This window comes from Stenella coeruleoalba, assembly GCF_951394435.1.
Source record: "Stenella coeruleoalba genome assembly, chromosome: 9".
In the NCBI taxonomy this organism is placed as follows: Eukaryota; Metazoa; Chordata; class Mammalia; order Artiodactyla; family Delphinidae; genus Stenella; species Stenella coeruleoalba.
This window is the reverse complement of record NC_137155.1, coordinates 37,422,080-37,449,716: the sequence shown is the minus strand read 5'-3', so window position 1 is coordinate 37,449,716 and position 27,637 is coordinate 37,422,080. Positions and strand designations below refer to the sequence as shown.

Genomic DNA, 27,637 nt, shown 5'->3' with positions numbered 1-27,637 from the left:
GGAAGCCCCTCACTATTCTTTTTTTAATTGAAGTATAGTTGATTACAACATTGTGTTAGTTTCTGGTGTACCGTAAAGTGATTCAGTTATACATATATATGCATATTCTTTTTCATATTCTTTTCCATTATGGTTTATTACAGGACGTTGAATATAGTTCCCTGTGCTAAACAGTAGGACCTTGTTTTTTATCTATTTTATATATAGTCGTTTGTATCTGCTCATCCCAAACTCCTAATTTATCCCTCCCCCATCCCCTTTCCTCTTTGGTCACCATAAGGTTGTTTTCTATGTCTGTGAGTCTGTTTCTGTTTCATAAATAAGTTCATTTGTATTGATATCATATGATATTTGTCTTTCTCTGTCTGACTTGCTTCACTTAGTATGATAATCTCCATGTCCATCCATGTTGCGTTACTTCATTCTTTTTTATGGCTGAGCAGTATTCCATCTTCTTTATCTATTCATTTGTCGACGGACATTTAGGTTGCTTCCCTGTCTTGGCTACTGTAAATAGTACTGCTATGAACATAGGGATGCATGTATCTTTTCCAATTAGAGTTTTGTCTGGATGTATGCCCAGGAGTGGGGTTGCTGGATCATATGGCAACTCTATTCTTAGTTTTTTAAGGAAACTCCATACTGTTTTCCACAGCGGCTGCACCAGTTTACATTCTCACCAGCAGTGTAAGCCATTCTTACTATTCTTATAACCAAGGAGGACTAATTCTTTTGTTTACAAACAAGGCTACCTTCTCAGTGAAGCATGCTTTACTCCCTTGTATCAATGTCTCTTTTATAAATAGGACTTATTTGTGGCTCTAAGGCATGAAATATTCTAAGGCTACTGGTATACTACAGAGACATTTTTTGTTGGTCTTCTTAAGTGAAGCTCAATTCTACTTAACTGCATTTTTGCAATTTCTGTGTTTTGTAGGGTTAAGAAACACTTATCGAGAGCAGTTGTAAATTTCACAAACAGAATAGTATGATTGCAACACAACCACTTTTTCCACTGTACCATGCATTGTATTCTTGCTGTATCCTTTGGAGATAACACAAGCCACCTTTCATATGTGCAGAAGTGTTGTTATTCAATGTTTGAAAGCTGACCTGGGCTGTAAAAGGGCTGCTCAGTATCTAGATTCTATCGCCCAACCTCAGTGGTCTCCAGGAACACCTCAACACAAAGTCTCCAGACAGTCAGGGGTGTAATTTGGATTTAGGAAGCAGAATATTGTTTCTAGAGAGTGATGTGGCCTACGTGCAGTTCAATCTTGTGATCCTGGATTTATGAAAAATACTGTCTCAGTAACTGAAATAAGTTTGAGAAAGTGACAACACCTACTAAACATGAACACATGGAAATTTTGTTTGACAGAGGAAAACATTCAAATGACTCCTGAATTTTTGTAAACCATTCTAAATAAACACATAGGGAAAAAAATATCAAGTTAAGTTTGTAAAAAGGAAAAAGTAAATATAGAGAGACTGACAAAATGTGGTAGTTAAAAAGAAATTGTGCTGTAATTAATTTAAGAAAACTTAAGCTAAATTATAAGAGCCCAATTATAATACACCCTGCATGGTAATAGTGATTTTATTGTCATGACAAATAAAATTAACAATACTCACTTTAGATTTCTGAAAAAATACAGTAATACTTCTTTATATCTTATCTCAAAAAAAATCATGATTATTTTGACTAAAGTATGTCCTTTATGGGAAATCTCTTACTCACTGGGAAAAAAATGGGCAACATTATTTTGCTTTAAGTAACTTGTTTGCTCTACGTTATGCTGCACAAAAATATACACAAGTGAGACGAAAACAAAGAACCACTGCCAAGAGTATCTTTCTTTGCTGCCTTGTTTTCTTGACAACCACCAGACACCTCCTCCATCCCTCCCATCCTGTATGGAAGATCTGTCAAATCTCATTTGGCCTAAGTACATTAAAAAAAGTTAAGAATGAATGAAAACAACAGGGAATTACTTATTATTAACTGCTCCAAAATTGACTCTAATCTATTATATTTAAAATAATGGTGGATTAAAGTTTTTAATAAAGATTCTAAATAAAAAGTTGTATTTTATGCTCCAACTTGGTGAAAAAAAAAAAGACTTAAAATGAATTGTAAAAAATAATACAAATGTGAAACAAAAAATCACTGACAATTAAATTATAATAGGAATTAGAGACTAGCCATGGAATGGAACACAAATAAGTCAAAAGCCATATATGGTCACATAAGCTTTGTGACTAGAGCATCTTATGACCTCCTGTGCTGGCAAATTTAATAATTTAATAAAATTAAATAAATTTAATAAAATATTAAAAAATTAAAGCAAATTGAATAACACACTTACATTTGTAGAGATGAGGAGCTAAAGAGTATATTTTCACTTTCATAATAAGTTTGGTATCTGATCAATTGGACAGTGATTCTGTTTATACAGAAAGTTTTGTTTGGGAAATTCACTTAGATATAAAATTATTTTTTAAATTACATTTTAAAATTGCAAATTTCCTAAACACACAAGAATCCAGTCTCTCCTGAAACACTATGAAAAACAGTGAGAAAATTTACTATTTTATTTAAACATGTTTCCTAATCACACTTTCCATTTTATATTTAAACCATTTTTGCCAAATGATGTCAGACATTTTGAGGAGAAAAGTATATAAAATGGGCAGAGCTTTCAAAAGTAATGAAAACTATATTCAGAGCCCTTAAAAATATTTGAAAATATCTTATTAATTCTTGGAATGTCAATTACAACTAAAATGTATTTTCACCTGCAATGTGATTAGAACAGACACAGAATAGAACATCAGCTTCTGGGGATAATGACCTAACGAATTAAAAATCTTAAAAAAAATAAACAGCAAGAATTAAAACTTTAAGTCATCAGTGTTTTATCTCCTTAACAATATACATATAATTTCCCCCAACATCTACTTAGAATGAAGCTGTTTCTAAGAAGAGAAGGAAGCGGCACATTTTATTGCTGGCCCATAAGCAGAGAACAAGGCATAAAGCCACTAAGTTTATTGAAATGTGGAACACATTTTTCCCAACTTTCAAAAGCTATTCAACTTGAACTTCAGCTAAACAGAAGGTAGAAAGTTTTTAAATATTATACTCCTAGTGAAGCCATTTAGCCTAGATTATTAAAGATGCTCTTTGGAATTGTAGTTTCTCAGGCAAATGATTTTTTTTTTTTAATAGTTTTGACTCATTGATCATTCACAACGGGTACTTACAGCCAGATACCTTATTACAAAAGAAGAGGACTTTTGTTTTGTTTTTCGGGGAAACGTACTAAAAAGGTAGTTGACCTCTGTCATACTCTTTATCTTCATGGTAATATTTTTTTGGTAATATCTGAAAGTGACTTTAAGGAACCAGACTCAACAAATTTTAAACAAGCCCATTCTTGACATTGTCGTGGGCCATACAACATAAACCTTGTTTTATCGTCTATTTGGCAAAGTGTGGGAAATTATCGGGCTTGGATCTAACCTTAGAAAATCATTAAGGATCACATCACATATTCGTTTAAGCTACAAAGCACCTAACAGTGCTGAATAGTTAGTAGGTATTTAATAAATATTTAAAGATTATTGAATTTGGATTCTCACAAACTATTTCCAGGATAGTTTAGAACTGCCAGCAAGAAAGACTATATGTTTGACCTGCTCATGCCCAACGATAGGTACATAAAAACACAGTCTGTTATGATCCTTACACTATATGTAAACAATATTAGAAATATAATTTGTGCCAGTAATAATATATTTTTAAATGGATGGAAATAAATGACAATATTTGATAAACTGATTGTATGATAAGTTGGTTTATTAAAGCTAAAGATTTCTAATCAAATAGAATGGTTTGGGAAATAGTTACAATGTAACATAATCACTTTATCCTTACTTTCATTTGTAGTAATTGATAAAATATAAAGAATTCAACGAATTATATACTGTGTCTTCAAACTATGACCACTACTATTAAAAAAGGTGAAGTCTGTAGTTGTTAATGATTGTTTTTGAATTTAGGAAAGGCTCTTGAACATGTTCAACATAAATAACTGAGAAACATTACTTTCATAATGGCCATAAAAATAACAATAAAATAACTAATATTTATTATAAGACCGTAGAATCATATATTATAAGACCGTGTAGAATCATGAGAAGCCTTTCATTGGGGAAGGAAAGCCCCAAATGACAATAAAAACTGTACAACTGTAAGAATTTTCTTTAATGCAGAAGAAAAAGAAGAACCTAAAATTAAAACTGTTATTAGAAGCAGTTGAAAGCAGGCAGGAACTGAAGCTGTGCCTTGCGGTCTTGGCTATTGTTATATTATTGCAGAGTCCCATAGGCAATCCTCACACGTACAGTACATCCTGGATCTTTTGATTCTTTTGTCCACCCTCCAACCTACACGGCCAGGAACTTTCAGCCAGGAAAGATTTATGGAGCCCCCACTAACAGGGTCAACCCTGTTTTATCACCAGAGGCCTTCTTCGTAAAAATAACATCCATCTACAGCTCTGTTGGGCTGATTCTCTTGGCATCAACATTTTGTGTTTATCTTAACAACCAGTGTACACTTAAAGCCCTGGTTGCAATGAACGCCGTCATCAATTCTATTGGGCACAGTAGCCCAGACTCCTGTGGTTTGTCAACCCGATGTCATTCAACGTAATAAATAGGTCAGAGCGTGTGTCCACTTTGAAAGGTTGATAGGGTTTGTATTTTAAGATGAAGATCGTGAGTTTTAGGGAGAAGAATTTTCAACAAAGAAAGCAAACCTACTTCAGTATAATCATGAGTAAATGGCCCCAAGCACAATGGGGACAATTTAAAATGTTACAAATAAATAAGTGGAGGAAAGTTAAAATATTTTTTAAAAGAAATTATTTTTAGAACTTATGCTACTCCATGCACATGGCACTCTGAATTTGAAAGATGTCTAATTTCAGGGTACTATCAATAAGTTATTTCAATGTTATCCTTGTTCTACTTTTAGAAGGCTTACCTAAGCTATTTTAAAATATTAGATTTATATAAAAATAGACTCCTGAGTTGTAAACATTATATACTTTTAGATGGGAAAGACTCACTGTTAGCAATTTAGTATTTGAGATATTTTATGGATCAACTAAATTATTGTTTCTGAAATGCTGATAATTTATTTAAATCATTCATTTTACTTGCTGGTAGTATAAATTTGTGAGATTTTACAAAATGTTTTGGGATTTCCTCTTGGAAAGGAATGTGCATAAAATCCAAAGAAATGCTCAATATTTTATTATAATTGCATAAAGTAGTTCTCTCAGAAAGATCGTTCTTAACAATCTTAATCCCCTGTGCTGTGATGAGAGAGGCTTTTCATGGGTATTTGGCCAAAGGTTTTTTTCTAGAGTTAATACTCCCACTCTTCTTCCTTACGTGTCTTGGGATTTTTAACATCCGCAACACAGACAGGAACTTGGTTTTATGCCTCAAGAAAAGAATGGATCTTTTTTCATATAATAATCTGCAGTGCAATTACCAATGAAAAAGTAATATTGTGCACCATAAACTGAACAATCTGCAAGGAACATTTTAGTAACAGACAATTCTAAACACAGGGAGCATACGGAATTTAAATCAAGTAAAGAGGGAAATCAATACAAGAAAATAAAAAGGAATTCCACCATTTCTTATACAAAATAAATGTGGGGGAAAAGACAGAATACTGTTGTCTGCCCCAGACTTCGAGGTCATCAGAAACACGTTTTCCAAAAAAAAGTCTTATAATTTTAAAATCAAAATTTATAAGATGCTTGAAGACAGTCAGTAATCACCTATATTGATGAAACTAGTTATCAATAGTAGCTTAGCTCAAGAATCAATATTTTCGGGGGCTTCCCTGGTGGCGCAGTGGTTGAGAGTACGCCTGCCGATGCAGGGGACACGGGTTCGTGCCCCGGTCCGGGAAGATCCCACATGCCGCGGAGCGGCTGGGCCCGTGAGCCATGGCCGCTGAGCCTGCGTGTCCGGAGCCTGTGCTCCGCAACGGGAGAGGTCACAACAGTGAGAGGCCCGCAAACCGCAAAAAAAAAAAAAAGAATATTTTGGTAAGAATGTCACCTACCATCATGATTTCATGCCAAGTGGAGGCATAAAGGAGGATCCTGATGGTTCAGTGTCCATAAAACTGAGAACTCTAATCTGCTCAATCTTATAGTTGGGTAGGATTACATTTACTTACTGTTTCTTTCATTTCTCAGTCCATTAATTAACAAAGATGTATCAAACAACTACTGTATGTCCAGGCCCTGGAATACACAGAGATGATGGAGAAAAAGTCCCTACCACCAGAATCTCTTAGTATAGCTGGGGAGACAAACATGTGAGCAAGTAATAATTTTTCAATGTCATGTGTGTGAAATAGAAAAATAAACTACGGAGGGTATTATGAGATAAGTAGTGCTAGGAACAGTCTCAATCCCACAGCGATCTTAACATCACTTGCTGAAATGGTCTCACTGATATTTATTCTGTTTGCTCTCCATTAGTTATGAGACTGAAAATAAATAAATTCACCCAAGTTTCTGCTATTAAACACTTAAATATAATACTTATTATGTGTCATACCAAAAAATAAGCATTACATATAACATTCTAAGGACTTGAACAATATTAACTCATTTATTTCACTTCATCATACTAGTAACAAAAAATAAAGTACCATGTCTCAAGGCTACACTTTAACAGCACAACCCAGGATGACATCCCAGAGGCAAATGGATTCTCTTATGATCTATCTTAAAGACACGGCATTCATTAGTTCATGCGAAAGTCATACTTCTGTTATTTGTGAGGACCAAAGAGCACACCAAAGGGAATCTAGAAGATGGAGACAAAAGAAGACTTCTCTCTGGGCAGTTTTTTTTATATTTGGAGCGAATAAACAATATGTATATCTTCGCAGAGGAACTAAGTAGCCATTTTCTGAATCTTAAAATCAGACAGACTGAAGTCTATCATCTTTCAGCTGGTTGAGAGAAGGAGAGATATCGTCCTGGCTTCACACCAATTCCTCTAGTTAGCCAAAGCTAGGAATATTTGCACTACTCTAGAATAACTGATCTAGCCACTAAGACCTTGCACAGTGGCAACACCAACAATGATGGCAGTATTAAAACATCATATTTATGGAGCGTTTCCTGCATTCTGAAGTGCTTTCAGACAGAACATTTTATTTGATAAGATACTCATTCTAGGGTTGTAAATAGAGCAAGATGTGTTTTTCATTTGGGGAAACTGAATCTCTGTGAAGTGAAATGACTGGCTTAATACACAGCTAGAACCCGATTGTCAAAGTCTAGTCCTTTTTTACATTCTACTCCACCTCAGGGTTAGTACAACTCCTTTCTGGAGATAAGGCAGTGTTCTTCTGCTAAGCTACCAAGGTGGATAAATGCAACTTACTGCAGTTTGTAGCAGGTCCTTCTGAGACCCAATACAAATAATAATAATAAATAATAATAATTCACTCACTAGCAATGGAAGTGTTCTGCTGTTCCACAAGGGTACACAAGTTCTGTGGAGCCAGAAGTGGAATTGTCTAGAATTGCAGTTTCCAAATTGTTCCTTAGGTACCCCAGGCCCCTCACAGCTATACTTGACGTCTGTCTGATACCATACAAATTACTAACTCAAAGCATTCATGGGTCCAACGTTACATTGCACCACATTACTTTCTAAGACATCCTGTCTCGGTGAAGTGGGGTTTTCATAAAACACAAGTACCATGCATTACGCAATACAGGAAAGGAAATGAGAGCACTGGTGTACAATCTGATTCCCAGATTTGAGAAACTGTGCAGTGCCCAATAGACACACATATCCCATTAGAAAGTAATTATGGTTTTTTAAGAATGAAATAAATGTTTTCTGTTTATACGTCTTATCTTTTCAAACAGCTACTAAGGTGTTAGGACATGAATACTTTCAAGTTGATTTGACCTACCTGCCTAATAAACAGGACGGTTGGCTATTTCTCTTAGCCTAGGGATGCCATGAAAAAGTAACTGAGACAGTAAGAGCATCATAAGCCAAGAACTTTGGGAACTTCTGTTTAGAAGTTCAGAATGACTCTCTAAATTTCTCAGTAAATGACTTCTTCAGGTTCCTCTATTAAGGAAAAGGAATAACTCTGCAAAATGGAGAACATAGGAAATCTTAACTTTATTAAATTATTTTTGACTCTTTCACAAAGTGGTGGATATTGGACTTATGAAAAACTAAATTATTTTTCTTTTCACAAAAGTGGAATATGTTCACTTAGTAAAAATTCATATAATCCACATGCACTTACATTAAAGAATACCCTTCCCTTTTGCTCCTGCATGCACCCTGAATGGGTCTGACCACAAATATTTCTGACCTTCTTTATGTTCTTTCTTACTCAAAGTTTTTATATCATTAAACACTCTTAACCACCTTCTTTTGTTGTTATTATTTTACTAGACCATTAGCTCAATAAAGGGACGTTCCTTACCTAGTTCATCATTATTTTCCCAATACTAGTAAAGTCCTTGGGACTTAGTAGGCATGCAATAAATACACACTGAATTCATAGAGAAATGAAGGAAGGAAGGAAGGAAGGGAGGGCAAGAGGGAGGGAGGAAGACTGCTTCCAAAACTCTGCCTTAATCCTGGTCCTTTTATATCTTTTTCCTCTGGTCCTACTTTGGTTTGGTTTGGTTTTGGTTTGGTTTGGTTTGGTTTTTTGCCAGACCTTTTGCCTCCTACAAATGAAATTTGTCATTTCTGACCTCATCACTTTCTTCTCTTGTTATGAGATATTTAGGATGTTTTTCAAGTGTTTGGTACTATAACCAATGCTGCAATAAACAATTTTCCAATTATTTCCTTAGGAGAGATGCCTAAGAGTAAAAATTTTGTTTTAAGCTTCATTTATAAACATCTTAAGGATCTATAATTAGACATTGCCAAATTGCTCTAATAAAATTTTATATCAGAGCTTTATTTATGCTTGTTTTTAAAAAAACTTCAAGCTTAGTTAAAAATTTCTAACAAGGTACAAGAAAGATGCATATAATCATTAGCCACACTGACCAACTGTTTTGCACTTGCCCCATTTATTATTCTCTGCCTTTCTCTCTCTCTTTTGCGCGCGCGCGCACACGCACACACATACACACACAGCAGATTGTTTTCTGACCATTTGTTAGTAACTTGGTGGCCTCATGTTTCTTTACCCCTAAATCTTCTCATGTGTATTTCCTAAGGACCAGTATATTTACTTACCTAATCCCTGTACAAAGATCAAAACTGGGACATGGTTTTACAGATATTTGTTTGTAATGCATGTTTCTTATTTCTTCCTTAACACTAAATTAAGGCTCTAAAGTTCAATGAGTGAATCCCACAGCACTGTATACCTTCAGAATCTGGCAGAGTATATTTACTCATAGCGGGGACTGAGTAAATTCGTCCTGATTACTTTCTTAAGACAAAGAGAAAGGGCCTTTCACAAGGCACTGCTCTACCAGGTTTTGATTTGAAAACAGAGGCTCATCAAAATTAAAACATAAGGGGTTCAGGATATTTGAGCATAGTTATTCACAGGCTGAAGCATATGCGAAAACTGAATTTAGTACCAGATCAAGCGCATTATGGTTGAGTATATTCATGCTACAATTAAAATAATTACTTCATTTAAAAATTAATGTACTCTAAGTATGTTTAATGACTGAAATTAAAATGTGCAATTATAGTATAAATACATGAAATGATGTTGTAGTGTGTTTATACTAATTACCATGCGTCAGCTGAAACAGCTGTAGTGAACACTTAGGTAAGGGTCCAGTGAAGTTGTTCACAGTCCCTCTAGCAAAGGTACTTCTAGACCAAGCTCCACATGGGAGAAGCACGTTCACCCTGGTTGGAGGTTTGAGCAGAGAAAATGTTGCTTTTTTCCTCAGTAGTCTTGATAATTATGCAAGTAAGTAGCTAGTTTACAGAAAGTGTTAAATGCATAAATATCCTCAAGTATTATGGAACAGTTCTTGAATCAAGAGCTCCATTATACAGGAGCTTAGAAATACAGTCACAACCTACCAGACTAAATACAGTGTCCTACAGAAACTGTAATACTGATGCGCAGTCACCTCCCTCTTGTGACTCTACTGACCAATCTTTATAAATCGGATAAACAGGTACCTGTCACTAATTATAAATAAATTCTAAATAATTTTGCCTCACTTCTGATGCCTCTAGGACCTAAGAAATTTTAGCATGGCAGTATAACCTAAAGTATGAGTTTTTTATTTGTTTACTTTAGTAAACAAAACTTTGGCAAATACAACTCTCATAAGAAAAAATAACCATTGATGCATTGATACCTTTGTTAGTACACACTTGATTTATAGCATTTTGCCTCGTGCTTCAAATATTTAAGATTCTGGCACCTTAAATTCCAGGACTCAGAAGCCTCTGGTTGCTCCTCTAAATAGTAAAACTCCCCTTCTTCTTCTCAAGCTAACTTGAGTGCCCCGTAGGATCTGGCATCCTTCCAAACACTGCCCCTTCCCCTTCATGTTTATGCTCCAAAGTATTTCAGAGATAATTTGGTCCATATGTTTCTGATTCATTTACCCTTATGTCATCAAAATATTGTTTGCTTAGAATTACTTGATGCCCAAGTAGTCTTACCAAATTAGTTCATACATCATTTCTTTTTAAAATAGAAGGAGAGATTTTCTAAGCCTTACACAGTAACTAAAGGGGAAAAAGTGGTTTTGATTTTAAATTCCTATAGTCCAGAGCTTCCCATAGCTCTATTTTTAAGCATGTCTACTGTCTTAGACTGCTCGGGCTGCTATAACAAAATACCATAGACTGGGCGTCTTGAAAAGTAGATTTTTATTTCTCACAGATCTAGAAGCTGGGAAGTCCAAGGTCAAGGTGCTGGCAGATTTGGTTCTTGGTGAGAGCACTCTTCCTGGTGGGTAGATAGCTGCCTTCTCAGGGTGTGCTCACATGGCCTTTCCTGGGTGCAAGCACATGGATCTCTTCCTCTTTATATAGGCTGCAATCCCATAATAAAGTTCCTACCCTCATGACCTAAAATAAACCTGATTATCTTCCAAAGGCTCCACCTCCAAATATGAGCACAAAGGGCTTAGAGCTTCAACATATGAATTTTGAGAATACTAACATTCAGTTCATGATACCTACAAAACACTAAAAGCATATTAAAGAAGCAATATCATTGAATATTGTCTCACACAGCCTGGGCGACATGCAAATATCATCACACCCATCCTTAAGGTGAATGGAAAGACTTCAACTCCCATGGGAGCCGACTACCATCTTCAGAGGGTAACCACACAGGCAGTGAATAACAAATTACTACATTTCAGATAGAGATTCTCTTTGACACAAAGGGAAAGGATGCTTACTGACTATTATAAAAGATTTGGGTTCCCTAAAATCAAAGTCTCTCTCCTGCAGTGTAACTCACTCTGTGTTCTGATGTCACCTAACACTTTCTTCCTGGCTTGTAGGAATCTGGGCTGGAGGAACCAGTGGAAATGCTAATACCTTACCTACTGCAATTGCTGAGAGATGATTGGACAAATGGGTAGATATGTGATAAAGCAAATATAACAAAAAGGCAATTGTAGGATCTAGGTAGTGGACAGTTATATGGGTGTTCACCAGCAATTCTTTCAACTTTTCTAGGTGATTGAAATATGCATAATAAAATACTGCTTAAATATATGTTTTCAAAGTCCTACTTCAAAATTAGTAGTAGTTTAGGAATTTAATGAAATTAGCAAGGCCCATTTGAGTTACTTCAGCCCTTGTGCAGTATTCATTTATTCACAATCATTCACTATTTTATTAATTATTGATCATGTTCCCAGTTACCCCAAACCTCAGTGGTACTTCACAGGCCTGCTGTCCCTCACAATGCCCCTAGCCTTGAACCTATTTCTCTACTCTCAAAACTTATCTACACTGTATTCCATTCTTGCCCAGCTCTCTGCTAGCTGTAATATCTGAAATAGATCTGACAGCAAGCAACTAAGGTGTGCTTGAGAGGAAAGAGCAATGAACTCTAAATCAGAGAACTGGAATCCTCACCCTAGTTGTCCCATTTATTTGTGCAAATAGCCTTTGTTGAGCACTGAGGTGCTTATTAAAATCATTTAAACACACTTAATCTTCACAACAACCCTACTGCTCCTATTTTTCAAATGAGAAAGGGTGAGCCAGAGAAGTAAAATATTTTCTCAGGGATCCATGATGTAGCCGAGATTTGGAACTGACCTGTCATGCTCCAAAGCCTCACACTGTAACCACTTGTTCGTATGGTCTCCCAAGCAACATTACCTCTTTGAGTTTTTGTTTCTACAATAAAACCATCTTATTTCACATGGATTTGTTCTTTAGCATCAAATAAAAAACATAGTCGAGAAAGTGTTTTAAATTGTAAAGAACTCTATAAATACAGGTATAAATATTAGCAAGGAGTAAAGAATCTCTTAGATGGCTTTGACAAGTGAAATGAGGTGTCACATCTCATAAAGGAAAGCTATAAAAGAATATCTCCTTATTTAACCATTAGACATCCATTCCTTTGATATTTACAAATAGTGAGAGTGCATACACATTGAGCGGAATTAACTCTAAAGCTCAACTCTGAACACGATTATTAGATCCTTTTTAAAACCATGCCTTGATGAAGCAAAGAAAGTATGAAGAGACAGGACACTTACAGAAACACAGAGAAGCCAGGTGAACTGCAATAAAAGCATCTTTTGCTGCACTGATATTAACACTGCCTGGCACTCACCTGACTTGCGAATCCCAATACAGTCTATTTCCACTCATAGGGCAATTGCAAATTAACAGAGGGACATAAAGATTATAGTTCCTTAACTCAGTGGTTCCCAAACTGAAAGCCTATAAATATCAACATTAAAAAATATTAAGTTTTGTGTTTGTCTCTAGGAGATTCTTAGAGTAGGTTAGTGGGACTTGAGAAACTGAGTGTTTAGAAACCTTACTGAGAGATTTTGATAAACAGCTTATTTAGAGACCAATGCCTTAACTAAAAGAAATGTTTGGAACTATACATTTGCGGGGCACCATTCCATGCTTGATGGCAGAAATGTGCGGCAGCAAGAAGGCTCTTCAAATTATACTACGTAGGCTGCCCCTTCCACACACTTTGTCTGTATGGAAAGTTAGGTCGTTTCCCCTCAGTGAATTAGATGGCATTGATTAAACATAATTTGTCCCCAGACTTACAGAGACTATTACTGTGGCTGTCTGAATGTTAAGTATATCTACTATTACAGAAGAACAAAACAATACAAGCTGTCCAAAAAGATAGAATTAAGAAAAAAGTAGTTGAGATTTCTTGGCACTCAAAAAATAAGTGGATATAACTCCTTGCAAAAGTTTTTCCTGTGGAAAAATATGATAGTGATAATTTACTTTGTATATTAACCAAAAAGGGTAGCATAAAAGGACGATTTAATGGTTTTGAGAGTGACTCCAATTTTTGCATCAGGAAACTGAAGATTGCCTTTTTTGGGAGACATTATTCTTATTTATATTGTTTAAGTCACTTGTATATGTAGAGGAAGCAAAGAATGACTTTTCCATTCCTATGTCTCTGCAGTTTGTTACAGATGAAAAATAGTTTAATTTTGTGTGCTCAGAATAAAAGAGGTTAGAAGGTTACAAATCATGTTTGTATAAGGTATTACAGCATCTCTCTAGTCAATTGGAAAATTAAACTTACTGATGCAGTGACCAAATCAAAACAATGTGCTTATTTTTTTCTCTAGAAAATCTCCAGCCCAAATAGCAATTTGGCTTCCTATTCCTTCACTTACAAAATACGTTTTGATTTACCACAAGTGTCTAATTTAATCAGAGGTACAAACATGTAAAGGGTGTCTGGTTCTTGTTTCACTGTGATTTTAGAATATAAATGAGAAACAGTGAGAAATGCACTTTCTGAAGACATCTATTGTATGTTTTCCCAGCAGTGTTTATAAATTGCAAACTCTTTTGCAGCAGTTTCTAAAATGTAAGAACATTTTATCTGATACCTAAATATGAAAAAAATCTCTGTCTGATATATAAGTCATGTCATCCTCAAAGAACGTTTGCACTTGCATGAGTCATGAGTGGTTAGAGAAGAAAATATGAAGATTCATAGACTCACAAGTATTCTCCTATCCTTGTTCTTAAAATGAGTAACACTTAAAGTTTTAAATCAGGATTCTCAGATCTTTTCAGAGAAGACCATTATTAAGTGACCACCAGGAAGTGATAAATAAATACTTCAGTGCAGCACATATGGACCCTTCATCCTCTCTGGTGGTAAGTTTGAGAACAATGCTGATGATGCTTTCATTCCATTGCAGCCATCTATCTCATAAAATGTTTACCCCAGGCTCTCCCTTCATGTGTGCCTTCTGCCTTACACAGAACTGAACACAGCTTTGAAGAAAACGCTTGCCTCAGAAAGGGTTTATTGGGAGATACATGTGCATAGAAAACTCATAATATACGTGAGCATTTATTCTACCAATCACAGGTGCTCCAAATGCATTTCTATGCCATTAAAATTGCTCTGAGATACTATTTTCACCTATCAGATCGGCCCATATTTAGAAGTTGGACAATATACTCATTTTGGAGAGGATGTGAAGAAACTGGTGCTCTATACAAGGGTGATGTGTATACAAAATGGATCAATGCCACTGGAAGGGAATTTTACAATAACTTGATAGTTATTGCATATTCATTTTCCCTTTGTGGTCTCCTTTAAAAAAAACCTATGTTAGATATACACTGCCAAGAAATAATAAAGAATATATAGACAAGGCTATTTATGGCTGCCAAAGACTGAGATAATCCAAATAACCAACAACACTGAACGGCCTGGATAAACTATGATACATCCCCACAATGTACTATGCAACTGTAATCAAACAAGGCAGATCTCTTTAAGCTTTTTTAAAATGATCCCCAAATATATTAAGTGAAAAAAGCAATGTACAAAGTGATACTTAACCATAATCAAGCAATTTTTGTGAAGAAAAGGAGAGAATACAATTATATATATATATATACACACACACAAATATTTTTTTTTTCTAAAAAGAAACATTTGAATTTTGAAATAAGAATTCATAAAAAAATGTTCAGGCAGATGGGAAAGGACAGAACTCGATGTGTGTACATGTGCGTTATATTAAAGCGAATTCTTTCTGAATGTGTGTTGACATACTTTTGACGTTGGATGCAAATATTTTATCTAATTAAGAAACAAGATTAAAATTTTAAAAAGCAAAGTTTAGAAATTGAAAAAATTAACAAGTGGGATTAACTGAATACCCAGATAATGGAATATCAAAGTAACTTTATTTCTAGTGATTTTAAACAGAATATTTTGAGTGTTTATCCTGAGTGAGATATATCCAAATGACAAAAAGAGCCACAAAGTAGTCTAAAACTGCATTAAGGGGCCTTGTTTTTAAAGAGAGTAGGATACAGTAGATAAGTAATTACATTAATTTTATTAGGAAGCAAAATTTTCATTTTAAGTAAAAAAGATTTTAAAAATCCAAGAAGCAAAAACCTACAATATTTATTTTTATTTGCAAGCATCAGTATAAATTCATATGTTCTTGTGTTACATTTTATTCTGATATTACACCAAACTTACAGAAAAGTTTCAAGTGTAGTCCAAAGAAACCCCACAAACTCTTTCTAATTTCCTATATTTCTTTTTTTAAAGAAAGAAAAGTATTTCATAGTTCTGTCCACTAAAATGGCCTATAAGCAGTGACAATCTCCTAGAAATGAACATCATAGCACCTGGACTGTGTATACTACGTACCTTAAATGAAATCAGAATTTTTTGGAAAAAAAACTAACTCCAGATTTGGGTCAGAAAATGTACACTATGAAGCTAGGTCAGCTTACTTGCCTGAAAGCAAAAAGTTTATCAAAGACCATTAAGGTCATATCAAAAGGTCATAGAGGGGCTTCCCTGGTGGCGCAGTGGTTGAGAATCTGCCTGCTAATGCATGGGACACGGGTTCGAGCCCTGGTCTGGGAGGATCCCACATGCCGCGGAGCGGCTAGGCCCGTGAGCCACAACTACTGAGCCTGCGCGTCTGGAGCCTGTGCTCCACAACAAGAGAGGCCGTGTATAGTGAGAGGCCCGCACACCGCGATGAAGAGTGGCCCCCGCTTGCCACAACTAGAGAAAGCCCTCGCACAGAAACGAAGACCCAACATAGCAAAAATAAATAAATTAATTAATAAACTCCTACCCCCAACACCTTCTTTAAAAAAAAAAAAAAGGTCATAGAGGTACTCCAGTACGAAAACAAGTGATGCCTCTCAAGGATTTAAAACAGCAAATACATTTTAGAAAGCTCATAAAGCCAGGATTTTTATTACAATATTCCAAAAGAAAGGTACACTCATGGATCACCTTTGCTAGGACATGAATTCATGAATCTGAAAATTAATAGGAAGAAAACAAGCATTTACCCTGCCTTTCCTGAACAAAATAGTTGGTTAACTAGTTAACCATACATAAATATATAGTAAGGGGAAACTTTTCAATGAAAAGTTGTTCAATGCAGGAGAAATAATACACTTAGAAAATTGCCATTTGACAAGTCCTGATGAGATCATTAATTAAGAAAGGCCTGGAAAAAAAAAAAAAAAAAAAAAGAAAGGCCTGACACTGGGTGTTATAGTTCCTAGACTGAGAGCTGATGTGGACCTTCAAAATGGATGGATTAACCTGGCACTGGACATGATATGTTAACATAGGTGTATATAGCATCACCTTGGAAGTATCTTTGTCCTTCCCACCTTCCCGCAAAATTCAACTTAAACCTAATCAATTCTCTAGATTTAATTATGGCTTTCATGAAATATTAGGGTGAAAGAAATTAAAGGTTAATGGTATTGAGAGAATTAAATAGGCGAAGGTCTTGGAAAAGAAGATGACACATACTTTTTCAGCAGAAAAAGGGTAGATTGTTATAGAGATCTTAAAAGGCTATAAAACATTTGACGTAAATGCACCATTTGACCTTATTTAGATTCTAATTTTTACAATCAATTGTTAAAAACAAACACAAACTGTTCATTAGATGCTATTAAGGAATTATTATAAATTGTGTCATGTGGTAATGGCATTGTTATTATTTAAAACAAAAGTGTTGTTACAGTTGTGAACTGAAATATTCATAGGTGAAATACAATGTTTTGGTTGTTTTATAACATTTCAGGCAAAAACATGTGTGCTTGTGATGGATGAAATAAGAATGGCTGAATGTTGATAATTCTGAAACTGGATAATGAGTACCTTGATGTTTATTGTTGTATTCTTTCCACTTTTGCATATATTTGAGATGTCCATAAAAATTAAAAGAGTAATAATAAAGTATGTGACTAAATGACTCAATCACTTTAATGATTGGGTTTAGGTCAAATCAAATTAGTACACAAGAACTGCATTATTGCATCCTACAGAGAAAGGAGTGAGATGAAATGAGGGAGAACCCAACGAAAGTTTCGTAAGTGATAGATCTGTGGTGACAGTGGGGAAAGGGTATCAGCAGCATATGAGTTTTTAAAATCAAGAGTAGACTCAGGACAGTAATTATAAGTTTAATAGGAAGGCAAGTGTAATTGAACAAAAAAAAGTAGAAAGCATAAAAGAAGAAAGACAGGAAATCTCTGTGAAAAGTAGAGTCCATTAAAATGTTATAATCCAAGAGTAAATAATCCCAAGGGAATATATCAAAATGAACTGCAGAAGAACCTAACTGATTTCAAGGATCTTTCCCATTAAGGTGGCTAAATTAACTCTATATTTAGCTAATATTGCAATTTCATTGTGCCTTTAAAATAAATTTTACCAAAACTACTCAGCAAGTATAAATAAAAAGAACGACTCGGAGGCAGTAAGGTTTCTCCAGTATTGAAGTTCACAAACCTCAGCACAAATCTCATATTTTAGACAACAGATTAATCCACTTACCCTCTCTGGGCATGCGTTTTTTCTCACCTCCCAAATGAGGGTTTTAAGTCAAATATCTTAGAATATCATTTGTTCTAGAATTAACATTCTGTAATTTGATGACTCAATTTTTTTTTTCTTATCTCTCCAAAATTCCCTGATCTTTCACACCTTTTCAGATTAGAGATCAACTGCATGCAGCCCTGCCTCTCTTCCCTCATTTCTAAACATTCTTTCACTACCCACCCCTGCCCAACCCCCTATCCACACACATTCTGGTAGCATGGGTGAGTGCCAGAGACAGGATGCTGGGAAGTAATTTATAATCATATATACTGCTGCTGTCACCTCGGAGAGGGAGACAATTTATAATAAACAATGGACCTCTTAAAATTATCAAAGCAGTGGTCCTCAGCTCACAGGGTCAGTTCTCCAGAGGGTCACTGATGGTTGCAAGGGTCTGGCTAATATTTGCATCCTGTGTTGCCTCCTCATAAAGTTCCCTCTCATCTCTTCTCCTGGATTCTGTAAGGGCCACCCTAGGAAATGCCTGGGCAAATTATTCTAAGGAATAAACGATGAACTGCAGAAAGGAAGACTTCAGTTTGGCAACTAAGATGAAAAATAATGTTTTAGGTAAGTATATGTTAGGTAGGTAGAAATAAAAATATGGAAAGTAAATGAGGCAAATATATTTAGAGAAACAGAAAATTCCTTTCTTATTTCATTTAGTCTTGAATGGGCAGGACAGTGTTAAGTGTGATAGAAAAAAGAACACTGAATTTGATGCCTGAAGATCTGTGCTCATATGGGAACTCCATCATGTATTCTATTTCTGACTCTCTGCTAGGAACAGAGGTTTAAATTTAGGCACACAAAATGATAACAATAATAACTTCCCTCACACATCTTCCTTTATCTGTCCACACCACTGCCCTAAGCCACCATCATCATGGTGTTATTTTTGGATTTGAGGCACTGACTCAGAAAAGGACAAAGCAGAGCCAAAGTGTCCACAACTTCTAAATTATTCATTTATTCTCTCAATTTATGTATTCATTCCTTTCTCTGAGGTAGTTTGGAAGGCCTGTCTCTTAATCTAGGATAGAGATCATCATCAAACAAATTGTCAGTGCTAAACACCTATTGAGTCACTTACTGCTCACAACCACCTGGATAAGGAGGTTTTATTATCACAATTTTACAGACGAAAAAAGTAGGAAAAAGAAGTTAAATTATCCTTGACCATCCAATTGTTAAATGACAGAGCAGGGAGTTGGGGCCAATTTTGCTTATTCTATCTAGTATTTATTGATTTAACAATTAATATATTTTTCAAGAATATCACTCAAACATTGCATTTAAATACCATTGAAATAGACTTAAAATTACAAAAGAAACCTTTTGTACAACATGAATCAAGGCATGCAATAAATGTAAACATTGTTTAGTATTCTCTAACTGACAATATCACAAACATTTCTCTAAAGTCAATGATAGGAAGTAAATCATATTTCTTGCCTCCCCATTTCAAAAAATTAATAAAAACTATATTACATTTTTGTAATAAGTAAAATAAGCTTTTATTTTTCAGATTACATAAGGAGATGTTTCTGTGTAGTTTTAAAAATCATTCTTTCTTTCTTCAATTCTCCCCAAAGCAATCATAGAGGCACCCCAACCAATTTATGTAAAAGCCCTCTAATTCTTCCACAAGACATGTAGGCGTGTACCTTAATACCAGCAGAGGGAGTGGAGATCTAAGAAGACATTTTTCGATGGAATATAAGGAAACATTTTAAAAGGAAATAATGATTTTCTTACCCAGCATATCAATTGCAAAAATCATGATTTTAATGCATAAATTCTAACATAAACATCTTATCTTCTCTTTCCATCTTCAGTTGAATGCATCAAAATTTATATCTAGAAAGTTTATAATGATAAATGTGAGGGGAAAAAATTAGTATCACTACTTTCCAAAGAACATTTGATATGTCCCAATCCTGGGCTTCTCTGATGGTTTCTACAGCGCCACGTGTTAAGAAGGAAGGCTTTAATCTGTAAAGATGAATTTCAACCTCAAAACCCCCACTGGTTTTAATGGGAGTTACACAGCTAACATGTCACAACAGACTCTGGAAAGGTACCCCTGAGTGTCCAATTAGTTTAAGTGCTTTTCCTATTCACTGTCGCTCAACTGATCACAGTGGATTTATTTGGCAATAACATTCCTCTGACATGAACTTCCGGAGGAATTGCTCCATAATTCAACCCTAGTTAATGCTGCCTTAAAAATTAAGTGTTTCCGTAAGTTTTAAATAGATAACAGTACTTTCTAACAACTACATTCTTGGATACAAGTTTATTACTTAGACAGGATTTTAAAAAATCTGGTAAGAAAGATTTTTCCTTTTCTAGCTAAAATTTAAAAAAAGGTTAAGAGAAAACATCCAGTCATAGGTCCCAAAAAAAAGTCCCCAACCAGGAATTATTTTCTAATATTGCCTCAAAAAAATGTAAAACACTCAGTTCAATATTCATTTCTTTTTTAAAGAAAAAAAGATTATTGTTTTTAGTATTATTAGTAAGCATTTCTCCTTCTTCCCTAATGTGTTTTTCTAGGATTATTATGTGCTCCAAGGCCTCAAGTTTATAATGTCAATGCTAATTTCATGATTATTATAAAAGGCATTAATCCAGTTCCCCAAGTATGCTCTCCAGTGGGCACAGACCTATAGCTCTAGGTTTATTCATGCTTCACATCAAATCCCCTACTGCTAAGCTGCTGCCTATTTTTTTGTAATAATGAAAATACAAATGAATGGAATCTTTTCATTCTATTTAAAATAAGAGAGATAGTGTCTATTAAAAATAACAGGAGAAAATGCTGTTTGCTTTTCTTTTTGTTCTTCTCAAGGTCATCAGGATTTATGAGCAGTATAGATGATGGACCATACAAACAAGCTAGAGTGAGGCACAGACCTGGTATTCACAGAAGATAATATAAAGCTAACATGCATCTGTCTGGTTAAAAGACAGTCAATAATTTAGCAGAATTTATAGATATGTGTGCTAACTCAAGTCTACAGCTAAAACTACTTTCTGCCACTTCAACCAAGTAGGCAGATGTTATTTCCATATAATCCAAATGAAACCAAGGACTATGTCGCTCTTCCTTCCAATTAGTTTCTTATGTTACTAAAATAAACAAAAACAGGCATTGAGCATCTACTTGTTTTACAGAGTTGCAAGAGGTCTTGAATTTTTATTCCTGGAGACAAAGAGGAGTTGATATGAGCATAATAAATACAACTACTTCTATAAAAATCAACTGATATTAAATCTCCATGCAGTTGAAACTTTAAAATATTCTGGATAATTCCCATCTCTTTATGATTTTTGGAAATATTTTTCTTGTTTACATTATTAATAACAGAGAGGGTCTAAGAAGTTCAAATATACTCTTTATTTCTGTTTTTAAAGAAGAAAAGTAAAACAAAAATGACTATCAGATGAGTAGTCTGATGACTTTAAAGCTTAATAGCTTCAGCATGATACAAAATTCAGTATTTTAAAATGAAGTGTCCACCTACATGGTTGGCAAGTTGCCAAAGTCTAAACTACCACAATGGCAAATTTACAGAGGGTCAGGAAAATACAATTTTAATCTTATAAATATCAAAGCTACCTAGAAGGAATATTCATTTTCATTTGAACTATAATTTGTCTGATTTTAATTAAATTCAAAAGTAAAGTCAAATTACTAAATTTACTTGGAAAGACACTTTGAGCTCTGTAACTTGAATTTTTCTCCAAGCCTCTAAAGATGAACCAAGTGAAGTTTCAGTAACTGAGCATTTACTACATGCCAGGAATTGCACATAAACGATATAAAGGTAGGTACTGTTAATTTCTTTTTATAAATGAGGAAACTGAGACATAAAGAGATTAAGAAACTTGCCCAAGTTTCAAAAATTCTCAGTGACAGAGCTGAGATTCAAACACCAGGCATCAGATTCCAGAGTCTGTGCTTGGAACCTGTGCTATACTTGCCTTCTATGACACCATTTTATGACCCTGCTGTCCTCTGTGGCCATTTGTCTTTATTCCAGGCACCTGCGTTACTCCCTGAGAATTGACAGATAACTACAATGTAGTAGTTATCTATCAAGAGTATTCGTGTGGGAAAAAGAGACACAATTCCTTTAACAAATAAATTACAAGGGGGAAAGAAAAGGAGATAGAAGTGGAATTTATAATTAAAAGATTTAACCAATAAAGCAACCATTGCAATGTAAGGAGTTTATTGCCATCCTTATGAAAACAAGTAAGCTCAATAGTGTTTCTGCCTGTTTTTGTTTTAAACTTCCTGTAACTTTGTGGAAAAAATATAAAAATAAAGACAAGTTTCTCAAATAATATTTGGCACTAATATTGTACCTGAAACTGTCTCCTTTGTCTGCACATTAATTTTAATGCCACTGTAGATGTAGAAACTGCTACAGAGCATAGGAAATGGGAAATTCAGGTAAAAGTAGGAGAAGAAAATAGAGCCAGATCTCAGAAAGTATAAGGTGATATTGTGTGTGAGTATATACACACACACATATATATATAATAAAAACATATTATATAAAATACATAATATATATGAAACACATATATATTGACATTTCATTAAAAAAAACAATGAAAGAGAGAGCTCTAGTGCTGTGAGGTTGAGAGAGCTATAATAGCACACCCTTTCTCCTGAAGTTAAGGAAAACTAAGTTTCCATAAAATGAGTAAAAGGATCATGGTCTCATATTCCAGAGATTACATTGGGTCACTGAAGAAGGAAAGGAAATCAAATTTCTGTCAAGTTTATTAAAAACAATATTTTATTTCTAAAAAAAGAAAAGGAATAACACATTTAAGATACTCAAGGAAAGAAAATGTGAGCCAAGGATTTTATAAGCAGCTAAACTAACTTCCAAGTATTAACACCAAGGAAAAACTGTTATCAACATACAAAAAGTCAAGAAATATTGTTCCCAGAGGAATCTACTGAAGAACAAACTTCAGAAAACCATAATGAATGCAGAGACATTGATAAAAGGACTAGTCTTAAGATTATGAGTGCTAACCTCACAAAAAGAGAGAAAACACAACAGTATGTTCCTCCTGACAAAAGAAAATAATACCACTTATAAAGTGACCTTGTGCCCCCAAATCAAACTTTAACCTTACCCAGCCTCTAGATCCTACCAATAATTCAGAGGAATTACAGAGGACAGATGTTAAGCTATATAGCACAGGGATGCAATCAGCAAAACCCAGAAAAAGAGACACAATTCCTTTAACAAATAAATTATAAGGGGGGAAAAAAAGGAGAGAGAAGTGGAATTTATAATTAAAAGAGATTTAACCAATAAAGCAACCATTGCAATGTAAGGACTTTACTGCTATCCTTATGAAAAAACTAAGCTCAAAAATGTTATGATATTCATGAGACAATGAGAAATTGGAACACTGAATGGAGAGCACATGATATGAAGCAATTCTTTTTAACCATTTTTACATGTGACATTGGTCAGGTAAATATATAAAAGAAGGGAAAATGGCTTATTCTTTAGATATTAAATTAAATCATTAACAGATCAAATGAATGCACTGATACAATGTCTAAGTCTTGCTCCAACACTAATTTGGATGGATATGGGTGTGAAAGCAGTAGGACAGTCATGGGGTGATGTCTGTTGGGTGGATGATGAGTGCTAGGTACCTATTTTTGTCTGTGTTAAAAATTCATCCTAATAAAAATTTAAATGGGAATGAAATAGAGGCTTTTTCAAACAAACAAAAGTTAGGAGAATTCATTACCTACAGGTCTGTGTTAAACTAAAAATAGAACTACCATACCACCCAGCAATCCCACTACTGGGCATGTACACTGAGAAAACCATAATTCAAAAAGAGTCATGTACCACAATGTTCATTGCAGCTCTATTTACAATAGCCAGGACATGGAAGCAACCTAAGAGTCCATCGACAGATGAATAGATAAAGAAGATGTGGCACATATATACAATGGAATATTACTCAGCCATAAAAAGAAACGAAATTGAGTTATTTGTGGTGAGGTGGATGGACTTAGAGACTGTCATACTAACTGTGAAGTAAGTCAGAAAGAGAAAAACAAATACCGTATGCTAACACATATATATGGAATCTAAAAAAAGAAAAAAAGTGGTTCTGAAAAACCTAGGGGCAGGACAGGAATAAAGACATAGACATAGAGAATGGACTTGAGGACACGGGGAGGGGGAAGGGGAAGCTGGGACGAAGTGAGAGAGTGGCATGGACATATATACACTACCAAATGTTAAATAGATAGTTAGTGGTAAGCAGCCGCATAGCACAGGGAGATCAGCTCGGTGCTCTGTGTCCACCTAGAGGTGTGGGATAGGGAGGGTGGGAGGGAGGGAGATGCAAGAGGGAAGAGATGTGGGGATATATGTATATGTATAGCTGATTCACTTTGTTATAAAGCAGAAACTAACTCACCATTGTAAAGCAATTACACTCCAATAAAGATGTTAAAAAGAAAAAAACGAATATGGTAACAAGACTGAACTCAACCTGCTCCTCAAGGGAAGAGATACAAATGCCAAGGAGAGCCCACCAACAAGAATGCCAACACAAGACACGGCCTGTGCACATCAAGCCCAACAACAGATTCTTTTCTATTTTCACCCCTCACCCATACTAACCTTGACTGAGTGCAGAAAAGTGTGTTTTTATAATGAGAGCAAATAAAATTTCGCCATATTTTTGGCATATTTCTATTTTTTTATGTCATGTAAATAATAATGTGTGAAAATTTAACGTAGAGATATATCTTAATACATTCCATTCAGGTAAATGTAATTAGATCTAGAAAATACCTTCTAGATAATTTAGCTTCTTTTGAGAACATGGATCAATAACAAAAAGAAACCATCAATCATGCTAAAAATGAACAGAATAAACTTGTTTCTGTGGGAGCTTCAGAAGCTCTGCTTGTAACCACTTCTTAGAATTGGGTAGCCCTTAACAGTCTGACACAAATCACCTCAAATGAGTCCTGTAACAATCTAATCAGAAGGGGAGAGTTTTATTATTTCTAATTTTTCGTTAAGGGAAGGGAGGTTTTGAAACAGTAAGTAGCTTACTTAAGGGCAAATAGTTAGATACTACTGATTCAGAAAAGAAAACAGACGAAATAATTTACATAAATTAAACAACTTATTTTGATGCAGCACGCATCATTCATCTACACGTTGCACACTCAGAATCACATATTTAATGTTTTTTGAATTTACTAATCTCTTGTATTGTCTTTAAAAATAACTTCAGCAAATAATATTGATTTCTCTCATTATAATTCACTTATGATGAAATTTGATATTTCTTTTTCAACTGAGAAATATGTAAATGAGAGTTTTGCCTACACATTTAATAAAATTGATTATTTGGGGTCAGTAATTTATAGGTCAGTGTCTTCAGACAATATTTTCTAAGGCTTTTCCCATTTCAATAACATTTTCATTTATTTAGAAAATTTTTGAAGTAATGTTAGGATTAGCTCCAGGAACTATGAAGTTTTAGAAAAATGGTCCTCTTCAATGTACATAAGACGTCACTCTATTCGTTTTTATATCTTTTCTTCCACGGTTTTTACCCCTTTTTTTTCTCTAGGCTACATTCTTTATAGTTTCTTTTGCTCTACTACTGAAAAATATCCTCTTCTGCTTCATACATTCTGTTATCAAATCTGAGTACACAGTTTTTAATTTCAAATTTGTAGTTTTCATTTCTAGAAATTGTATTTATTTTTGCAAATTTGCAATGCCACTTAAAATTGTTTTCCTAATATGTCTATTTATTTGCAACGTTTAAAAAATGTCTTTAAACATAATAAGTGTACTTGCTAAAATCTGCATCTGATACTATTGGTGTCTGAAATCTGTGCAAGTGAGTTCCATTTGTCTGTTGTTTTTCCTGGTTGTCAAATATAATTGCTTGTTTCCTTATGCGCCTGATTTTCTGTGATATGTGCTGGTCATTGGTGTTGAAAAGTTGAAAAAATAAATGAGGCATAGATAAGCATCACTGTTTCTCCAGAGGCATTTGCTTTAGTTGGCAGGTAGCTGGAGCACCACTTTAAACTACGTTCATGGCCTGAAACGTCTTGTATAAACCTGGCAGTGCACATTTTGACTATAATTATGTTTGGGCTAGTGTTTGATTTACAAACTCTTAGGGATCAGTTTTTTTTTTTTTTTTAATCTTTCTTTATTTCCTCTATTTTCCCAGCAACCAGACAATTTCTCCCGCACTCTAGTGGGAGTGTAAGTGAATGGGTGGGTTTATGTCTGTTCGACTCTTATGTCTTGAGGTCTCAGTTTAATTGATAGAGTCCCCATCTTTGGGGTCTCTACCCCCTTGTGCCCAAAGACAACAAAAATCACCTTTCATTTTAACAGCTGTTTCTTCAGGAAAAAAAAACTAACAGAAGCCCACACAATAAAAGTGGATTGGAGTGCTACCTTAATTTTGGTGTCCTTGCTGTCTTCAGTATGTGACCTGGTGATTCCTCACTATTTGGACATGTCTCTGAAGCTGTTAAGACCGTTTTTATATTTCATCCAGCAGTTTTAGTTGCCCTCGGAGAGGAAGTTAGTCCCAGCAACCTGGCCTACTATTCCTAAATCAGGAATCTCTCAGCACTACTTGGTACAGTTCATCATGACCTTCTCCTTGATATACATACTTTCTTCGATTTCTTCTGTGACTTTTCTGCTGCCTTCCCAGTCTAATTTGCTGGTTCCCCCTTGTGTGCCAAACACAAATAATGGAACATCACAGGGCTCAGCTTTTGGAGCATCTTCCCTTTCTAGATTTACTCCTTTGGACCTCAATCTCTCCCATAGTTTTAAACACCAACAGTATGTTAACAATGTGCTCATTTACATTTCCAGCCTGGACCTCCTCCCTGAACACTAGTCTTATATAAAACTTCCTCCTTGACATTTCCACTTGAGAGTCTAACAGATACCCCAATTTCAACATGTCCAAAATGGAACTCATAAATTCCTGGCTCACTAAACCTACTTACCCCGCTTCTCTTGAAGCAATTCAAGACTAAAAGATGTAAGGGAAGGTATTATTTTAATTTTTAAAAAAGATAAAGTGTAAATGCAAAGTAGTACAATGACTAGTACTCATCTAGAAGATTAATTCAGAAGGCATTTATAAACATGTAGAATATACCAATTAGTAATTGATGTTGAATTTTCCAAGATGAGTAAGACAAGATTCCTGCTCTGATCCTCTCACATTCCATTCCCAGAAAGTGATGGAATGTAAGTTTCATACTTAGAAGTAGTTGTTTAGAGCACTCTGCTAAAAAAGATTCTGAGACTGTATGGCATCAGTGAGACAAAGCACTACAGTCAATTAGCACTATCTTTTACAGTCTGGAATTCCTGAAATAGTCAT

The 27,637-nt window shown here is 34.9% G+C and overlaps 1 protein-coding gene across 5 annotated transcripts in view; it reads right to left on the bottom strand.

The window, feature by feature from the left end:
- The window catches only part of AGMO (alkylglycerol monooxygenase), a 374,058-nt gene that overhangs the window by 265,881 nt on the left and 80,540 nt on the right, over positions 1–27,637 (bottom strand). The gene's annotated exons all lie outside the window — the stretch shown is intronic.